This window comes from Varanus komodoensis, unplaced genomic scaffold, assembly GCF_004798865.1.
Source record: "Varanus komodoensis strain SLA01 unplaced genomic scaffold, ASM479886v1 scaffold11, whole genome shotgun sequence".
In the NCBI taxonomy this organism is placed as follows: domain Eukaryota; kingdom Metazoa; phylum Chordata; class Lepidosauria; order Squamata; family Varanidae; genus Varanus; species Varanus komodoensis.
The window spans coordinates 13,018,870-13,028,019 of NW_025335317.1; the positions used below are offsets into that span (position 1 = coordinate 13,018,870).

At 44.7% G+C, this 9,150-nt stretch overlaps 1 protein-coding gene across 1 annotated transcript in view; it reads right to left on the minus strand.

Annotated features, from left to right (window-relative positions):
* RHOBTB1 (Rho related BTB domain containing 1) overlaps positions 1 to 9,044 on the minus strand; it is a 72,997-nt gene extending 63,953 nt beyond the window's left edge. Inside the window, exons 1-2 of the mRNA XM_044420392.1 lie at positions 8,986 to 9,044; positions 6,998 to 7,090 (exon numbers count right to left, since the gene is read on the minus strand). The gene's annotated coding sequence lies outside the window, so the exon portion shown is untranslated. The remainder of the gene's footprint in view (positions 1 to 6,997; positions 7,091 to 8,985) is intronic.
* Positions 9,045 to 9,150: the final 106 nt, after the last annotated feature.

The window sequence follows — 9,150 nt, forward strand, 5'->3', positions numbered from 1 at the left end:
ATACCATTTAATTCTATTCTATTCCACCCAATAGCCAGAGTCCTCTGGACAGTTTACAACCATTTCTCAATTTACAATAAAAGAGATACAGTAAAAACACACATGCCATAAAACACTGCATAAAATCCCAGTACAGAAGTTCCAAAGAGTTTAACATTCCTAAATACACAATTCGAAATAGTTTCAATGTCTAAAACAAGTTTGGTAAAACTGGAACACTGAGCCTGACGAAGCGCTGGAAAACTCAGAAGTTTTGTGGAATTGCGGCTGGACCTCTTATATGTATTACCCAGCTGGGTATTTTGGATTGTTTTCTTGATGGACCAGTATGGTTACCTTTGCCTCCACCCCACCATGCTTTCTCAGACTTTTAATTCATATAGTAGCAGTACTATTCCCTTTCAAAAGAGCAAATCACATGCTTTGAGACACTTATTTCCAGAGAGTCTAATCCAAAAACTCCCCTGCCAACCACTCAGGTGCTTTCCAGGTAGTGATCAGTCATTAACCAAGTCGCTTGTTTTCCTAAGGCCGTGTCCAGACCGTTCCTTGTCCAAACCCTTTACTTAGCGCCATTAGTCATACAGGATTCATGTTTCATTGCTCCCTTCATCTCCAGTTGTGTCTCAAAACACATTTCACACTGTACAGAGCCTTACAGTGTGGAAACGATGCATGGATAGAAGGTATGAAACTGGACTAGAACTTGTATAACTGTATACTATTCTAGCACTTTAGACCACACACTGGAAATGTTTCAGCTTAAAAAAACAAACAAACAGTATTCTCATTCCCAAGGAGTGCTTCATTTAAAATAACAACTGCATGAGGTGTCCGGGCAAATGTCATTACATAGTTTATTTCCCTGCCTCCTTGCCAGCTACTGCCACTTTTAGAAAAGGGTTGGAACTGCAAGAGCGATCACTCCAGCAAGAGTTATTTTCTACTTCTAACCAGAGTTCCTACTGACTTGGTTTGCGTGTCATGACAAGCAATCAGGTTTGGTTTTTTTATGACTGTGCACTTACTGTGCTGTCCAGACCCGGTCATGGAACATCAGCATGGCTTGCTTCAGGCCTGGAAACCACGTCGAGAAACAATGGCCTGTGGTATGGTTTCTGCTTATTACAAATGCCTGCCATCCAGGCCAGGAGCTCCACTTTTCTGTTCATAGTGAGAAAACACCACAAAGTCCCATGGAAAGAGTGGCAATGGACGTAGCCGCTCTAGGCATCCAGTCTCCACTTCCCGCAACTCCCTAGCAATGCACACATCTTCACCTGCTTTGTTTCTAATGGCTGAACACTGTGCCCATCAGACTGTTCACTTTCTGAACCAAGAGAAAACAAGTAAACGTGCAAAGGAGGAAGGTGGGAATCATAGCCAACGTGTTTATTGTAATATAGGGGAAAACAGGAAACATTATGGTTTGGGCTATGAGAGGTATAGAGATGATGATGATGATGATGATGATGTCGTCATCATGAAGGAGTTTTTACTTGCAAGAGTTGCTAGGATGAGTGGCCAGAGTGAGAGGATGGAGGTGCACGTAACACAATGGAACCAGCCAGTGTTTGTGATAGTTTGTTAGGGAAAAGTGGTAAGTCATGCAAAATTAAGGCAAACTCTCCCCTACCTGATAGGAAGCCCAAATCTACCCTATGTGGTGCACACACTCCAGAATCAACTAGCTGACCTTTTACCATTTGTGAGGAGTCAACCCATCTCCGGCTAGGGACAAAATCGCCAGCTAAGAAATTTGCTGTTTTCAAATGGTGGCGTAAATACTCTTTACTACAGATGTACAACTTATCATCATCATCATGCATTTATACCCCGTCCTATCGCTTCAGACTTGTTGTCTTCATACAGGTGACCAGCTGGTACAAGCGCATTAAAAAAATAAAAATAGAAGACCAATGGGATCAAGGAACACTGTATAGAGGAAAACACAGAACCTGCAGTCAGGGCTCACAGGAACTGTACTCTGATATTTCTGGAGAGCCCCAGATTAGGGAACACTGGCCTTCAGTATCCACAAAAGGGCTTTCCCTCTGGTCTCTTTCTGGACTTCTAGGACATGCCCCTCTTGTTGCATTTCCTTCTGCAGCACTCTTTTCTTTGTATTTTGCCTGCCATTGCAGCTATTCCTCGAATCTCTCATACCCATTTAAGTTGCCAGACTCCAGGATAATTAAAGCTGATGTTCAGCTACCAAGCAGAATATCTCACAGGACAAACTGCTTGGCCGCTTGGGGATCCTTAGCCAGTACCAATAAGGTCTCTGCACTGGGCCTCTGGGTCAGCATTGACTCCGTTAAGGTGCTGACAAAAAAGTTCTCCCCTCCTTTGTGCAAACTCTCAACCAAGGGCGGCCAACGGTGGGAGGTCTGTGGGTCATATTTGAACCAAACCCCCCAAATTGGACCCCACTTCCTCCTATGAAGAATGGTGCTTTGCTGCCTCAGTAGAGTGCTATCAGACACTAGAAGTGTTAAATTTAACTTGTGTGCAAGCTAAATTTAACCTCTGCAGCATCCTGCAGTGTCTACAGAGCACCAACACAGCCAAATTTAGTTTGCAAACAAGCAAAGTTCGACCCTTGCAGCCCTCCTTAGCAATACAGCCATCATTTCTAGTCTTTTAAAAACGTTCACCACTGCCAAAAGCAAGGCCCTTCCCCATTTCCATGGATTTATCTTCCCCTATAATATAACCATTTGATAAGTGCCTGGTGATCCAAGGATGTGGTGTATCAGATTTCCATTATGAAAGCTCTAAATGATTCATGGAAGTGAAAAAAGTGCAATGTTGGCGCTTGCATCTTCCATTTCCATTTAGATTAGCTGAAAGGACACCATGAGAAGCACAGAGGTGATAGTCAGCTTTGTAGAACACGCAAAGCCATTCTGCAAATAAGCTATGCAGTGCAGGTTGTTCTGTGAACAACCCACGAAGTGCCTGCCAGACCATCAGGCTCACCATGGTTTAGTCTCCTGCCCCTCCTCCTGGCTAGTACCCAGTGTCCTTTGTGGCTGAGCCCAACTTGTCTCCCTTGTCCAGCTCCAACTGCTACCTTTTTAAATTTGTGGCATTTTTTCAGACTCTGAAAAATGCACACTTGGTATTCCTTGTATGTGTGTGTAATAGCCCCAGAACGTTGTGTAATTGTGATCACCACCACCACCACCGTTATTATTATTAGTCATCATTTTCTGGTCTATTTCCCCCCTCCCTCCCTGTGTGTGTGTGCTATCAAAGCGAGATGCAAAGTAAAGTAGGTAACATACATCGGAATTGACAAGGCATGACAAAACATAGGCTAATTCATACACAGTTGTCTAGCTATCAATTGAAAAGCAGCTTTTCAACACTTCCCCAAGTCTCCAGACACCCCCTTTCATGGCTTCTTTTCAGAGAACTCACTGCAATTACCTGACAATGCTAAAAAAACAGCCACAAAAACAGATGAAAATTTTACGGCTAGGCCATAAATGGAGAGTAAACAGGCACAAATTCCCCCTCCATTATTTGAGCCATTAAATTTGCACATATTTCCCAGTCAAAATCAGAAAAGCTCCAGCAGGAGGGCAGAATAGGGTGGGGCGAGTGGAGTGCCTGCAGCTGGGGTGCTGCCCCTTCCCCACGGGGACCAGTTCACTCCATTCCACCCAGCCGTGTTCTCAGTGTTTTGGCTTTTTTGTGTTTTGGAATTGGCAGTAACTATAGCTGTAAGTCCTCCAAAAAGGAATTGTGACAACAGGGGAAGGAATTAATGTCTCCCCTTTCTGGACTAGCAAAGCCAGTGAAAAGGTGGGGGACACTGAGAATTCAATTCAATTTCAAGAGGATTACATGGCTAAGGGGGTGATATTCTCCTCCTTTTTTGGTGCACCTACTTTAGCTGCTTCTCCGCCTCTATGCTTGTTTTTCAGTTGACAGCTAAGCCATTGGTCCTTGGCAACTGTGTGGCAATTTGGGTATACAAGGTCTTACTCTGTCAATCTCTTATCTGCTTCACTTTGAAACTCCCTTTGACAGCTAAAATAGACACGGTAATTGACCAGGAAAGACCATACGTTTTAGAGAGGGGCAAGTGTGCTCCTTCCTACTTGCAAGAGACTCTCCTCCACCCCCAAATTATGAACACAATTGCTCAGTTTTCTGGGCCTGAAAAAATAATTTCTAAAAGGGTGAAAACCAATGATGGTTGCTCCAAAGTGCTTTGGGGGCACTTGTGGAGGGGATATCACCGCCAGCACAAAGAGGGACAGGAGCTGCTCCCGAGCTGCTCACTGCAAGCTGTGACGGAACTGCTCTGCCAGATTCAGGCAACACAGTAACGCATCATGGGTAGAACATCCCCTAGAGCAAACCATGGATTGTCAGGGTGGTTCTGCCAAAGAATAAGCCTCCCTGCAGGAAGCAGTCTGGATCTGGACATCATGGCAGCCCACTGGAGCTAGTTACCCATGACGGGCAGTTGTGTCATTTGAGTCCATTCACTCAAATCCCATCTTTTCTTTGCAGCTACGCCATCAGAAATATAAACAGAACCTTAAGCTATTTTTTGTTTGTTTTGTTTAGTTGCAAAGTCATGTCTGGCCCAGCACGACCCCACAGACAACATTCCTCCAGGCTCTCCTGTCCTCCATCCCTCAGAGGCCACCCAAGCCCACACCACCACCCCCGTGACTCCATCCAGCCACCTTATCCTCTGCCATCCCCTTTTCCTTTTGCCATCAATGGTACCCAGCATCAGGGTCTTCTCCAGTAAGTCCTTCCTTCTTATTAGGTGGTCAAAGTATTTGAGTTTCTTAAGCTAAATTACTCACATGAATAATTAACAGTTTTTAACAACAAACATGGATTTACTGTGCAATGTTCTAGAAAAAAATATCACATAAGTAGAAGCCTGCAGTTTTGCCAGATTTAATGGATTTATGGGGAAGAGCCTTGATAATCCACTATCTAATAGTAAAGCTCATTTTTACATTGTTTGGCATTCCATTCCTATCTCTTTATTAAAATCTTATTTACACAGCTCTGTTTTTGTGTTAAGTATCTGTTGTCAGCCTAATAATACAATCTGCAAATCACTGAATCTGGTTGTTGTTGGTTTTTAAAACTATTTGCTAGTAAGGAATGAACCACATAGTTCACGACCGATTAGACTCATTGGAATATTTCCAAACAAACATGTTTAGGCTCCAACTAAGTGAAGTTCCATTGACTGAGTGGAGCCTACTTCTGTGTAAGGGTGTTGAGGATTGAGGCTGCCTGTCCATTGAATCACATGATGAGCATTTCAAGCATTGCCATCACACCATTACAGTGATGTATTTTTATATGCCTTCTATGGATCAGGTTGTAAAACAGAAAGGTCTGAAGGTTTTAAGCCCATGTTTCCAGACCACCTGTGCTTCATACATCACCCTGGTTTTCCCTGAGCTGATGTCCTTCCTATGTGTCACACTGGAAGTCCCACCATTCCAACTGACATACAGACATACGATTATCAATTTAGTTGCACTATTAATGCCTTTCAGCATTTTCATTATTCAGCTCTCAGTGCCCATTATATGCCAATCTATCAGCAACCCCATACCCACTTACCTGGCTGGAAGTCAGCGCCAAAGCACACAACAGGACTTAGTTCTTAGTAGACATGTATACTATTACACTGTCCATTACTTAGGCTGCCCGTACACACTTGTAATATGAGCCAGTGTACACCTACTCAGACATCAGTGTAATTTAATCCCTAGAAGTATGGTTTAAGATTTCAGTCTCTTTTGAGAGAACTCCCCATTGAACACAGTGGCCCTTTCATGCCACTAAACTTGCCCAGAAACAGGCCATAAAATGCCTATTAAGGCACAATCTGCAAATTCAGACAGACAAAAGGCCTGTGATTTCCAGCATGTCCCAGCCAAGTACCCAAACGATCCTCAGCTACAGGTGTAAACTGAAAACTGTGTAACGCCCAACAGAGTTTAAGCCAGCCTTCCCCGAAGAGGTGCCTACAAACTACTCTTAAGTCTCATCACCCACATCCTCTGACCATGCAGTCCAGGGCTGATGGGAGTAGTAATCCAAAACTGCTGGAGAGCACCAGGTTGGGACTGGCTGGTTTAAGACAATAATGAGCACAATTGTCTGCATGTCTATTCAGAAGAAAGTGCCATTGGATTCAGTGTGGCTTATGCCCAGGTTAGCAGGTATAGGATTGTGGCCTAAGCTTGCATCCCCCTCCCACACTTGACCCTAAGGGTGTGATTAAGTGTAGACATTGTGACTGAAACATCAAGGTGGTTTTTCTCTTCCCCACCAGCCTCTGCTTCACTTACTCTCCAGCAGGGTAAAAGAGAACTTTGGAGAACCGGAAACTCTGCAAATTATTCTGCAATGTGTTGCTAAGTCCTCATACAGAAGTTTGACCATGGATTCTGGCTTCATGAAACAGTAATTGCAAGTGTTATTTAAGGCATAATCCTATGCCTATTTAGACAGGGGGAAAGTCCTACTTTTTACTGTCTAAACCTATATAGAATGCATGCTCTAGTGTATATTAACTTGTAGTTAAACCTTTATTTTGTATTGCAAACATCCCTTGAATGAACTATTGAAGTGACACCAAAGCAGGATTCATTATGTCTCAATTTGTTTTCTCCTAGGAACTTCCAATGCACTTTGGAAAGAGAAGGCACCGTCTACTCAGAATTAAAACACAGAGTGAAAGGGAACGGAGCACAAGCCAAGCAGCAGAACTTAAATGTGCTTCGCTTTGGCTTTCTTGTTCATCTCCATACGAGATTTTCCCCAATAACTGGGGGCGGGGGGGCTGAGAATGGATGGAACAAATGCAGTCAAACCCCTCACTGAGGGAATTCTGAAGCTGACTTTGCAGGAAACCAGTTAGATGCGGAGAGTAAAATAGAAGACTGGAATAATGCTATCTTTGTGCAAGAGCTCAGGTGGCTGTATGCACACTTACCTGGAGGTAAGCCCTGTTGAAGGCAAAGGATGTTATTTCGGAATAGGTATGAATACGATCGCACAGTTCAGTTTTCAGCACCAGGGCAGGTTTCTGGAAGAGATGCAACAGTAATTTACATGTTTACCTCTGCACTTCTGCAGAATGCCTTTCCTACAACACTGCAACTGCTCATCCAGCAATAAAAGCAGGACTTGCTATGGAATAATGACATGATGTTCACACAGGTTTGAGTTGCATCACTGTCCCCACTTTCTTTAGAAAGGAAATGGTGTGAACCTCTAAACTAGCTACATAACCGTTGCTGCGGGAAGACAAAATTACCAGTGGAGGCTGCGATTACTTCCTACTGCTACACTGGAATGTTATAAGGGCTTGGTGAATATCCTCAGTTAAGCTGATGACACATTAACAGCTAGGCTAGGGACACTGGGAAGATGTTTTCTTCAGTGGGAGCTACTGCTTCCAACTCAGGAGAAGTTTGCTCTTTTTCTGACTGGGCAATTGACCTGCAACTGGTGCTTTGCATTCAAGTATGAGACAAGAACTCAGCTGGCATTCTTCAATTTAGAGAGCGGCAATGAGAACGGCAAGTTTAACTGGACTAGCAGGAGTTAGTTTATTTGTTTAATTTACTTATTATATGTAGATCCCACCCCTTTTCTTTTCAAGGAATTCAAGGTGGATTACAAGGTGGATGCACACTGCTGCTCGCTAAGAAACTGCATTGGTATTGTGATCAACTGCAGAACCCTCCAGACGGACAGCTCCTAGAGTTAGCAAACAAAACTTAACTGTGCATTTAATCCATATTTTCTTCCAGCATGCAGGGCAGAGCAACTGCGTGATAGAAAGCCTCATCTGGAAGCATGCCTATTTGCAGCCACAATGCTGTGCATTTATTTCCAGTGTAAAGCAGATTTTACAAAGACATCTGAAGTTTCCAGGAAAGGAAACTAAGGCTGCATGCTTTACATAATTGCCTAGGTGTAAGTCCCACTGAACTCAGAGTGGCTTATTTTTGGATAGACATGTATTGGAGTGCATTGTCAATGTGGTAGCATTATCCACAGTCTTTTTACCTCTTGGGGTAGTGGGGTATATATTACAATATCAACAGTTACACTAAGGGTACAACCCTATGCTGCTTAGTCCTCCAACTCCCAGAATTCTTCAGCCATCCCTGTCTAAGCACGTCTAGGAAAACACGGTTCTAGTCCCCACTCAGCCATGGAGCTCACTAGGGGCCGACTCTCAGCCCAACCTACTTCACAAGGTCGTTGTTGTGAGGATAAAACAGAGAATGAGAGAATCTTGTAAACTGCCCTGGGTCCCTTGCAAAAGGAAGGAAGGCAGGATATAACTGCAATGTAATAATAATAATAATAATAATAATAATAATTAGAATACCCAGCATAAACATCTACAAAATAGCACTTTCAGAGTGGATATAAAGTATTAAGTGGGTATACAAAGTATTAAGTTTCACCGTCCCTTTGCACGTGATATATTAAATAAAAAACACTTAAGGTGCAATCCTGTGCAAGTTTAGACAGAAAAACAGCCCCTAACTCCCAGAAAAAGGTTGCATAGGACTTTGTCCTTAGTAATTCAATGGGCACAAACGGCAAAGATTCCTTTTACTCAGTAAAGACTGCATAAAAGCAGCACTTCATAGCGTGCCTATCATGCCCATTTGCATCCTGCTTATTATATTTAACTTCTATATGGCAAGTCTGAAAAGTAGCAGCGGCGGTACCATTGCAATCCAACTTTTACGCCGTGAGGAAAAAAAATCTAAGCCCCCCAGCTGCCCGTGTGCAAGCGCAGAAGGCAGGGACGGGGCTGCCGGCGTTGTCCGGGGGAAGAACGCCGGTCGAGTGTCCGGAGGCGATGCGCTCCGGCCCAGGGAGCCGCCGGCATCTCCCTCTCCGAGCGCCCGCGCCCTCCGCGCAGCCCCCAGCCCCGGCGGGAGCCCCGCGCCTCACCTGCCGGGAGCCGGTTCCCGGGCCGGGCAGCCACAGCTCGTCCGCGCCGCCTTCGGGACCCGCTCGGGCTGCCGCCGCGCTCCTGCGCCAGAGGTGGCGATCTGCCCGCGCCCGCGCCCGCCCGCGCGCGCCCGCGCGCCCGCCCCACCGCCCTTGCCCGGCCGG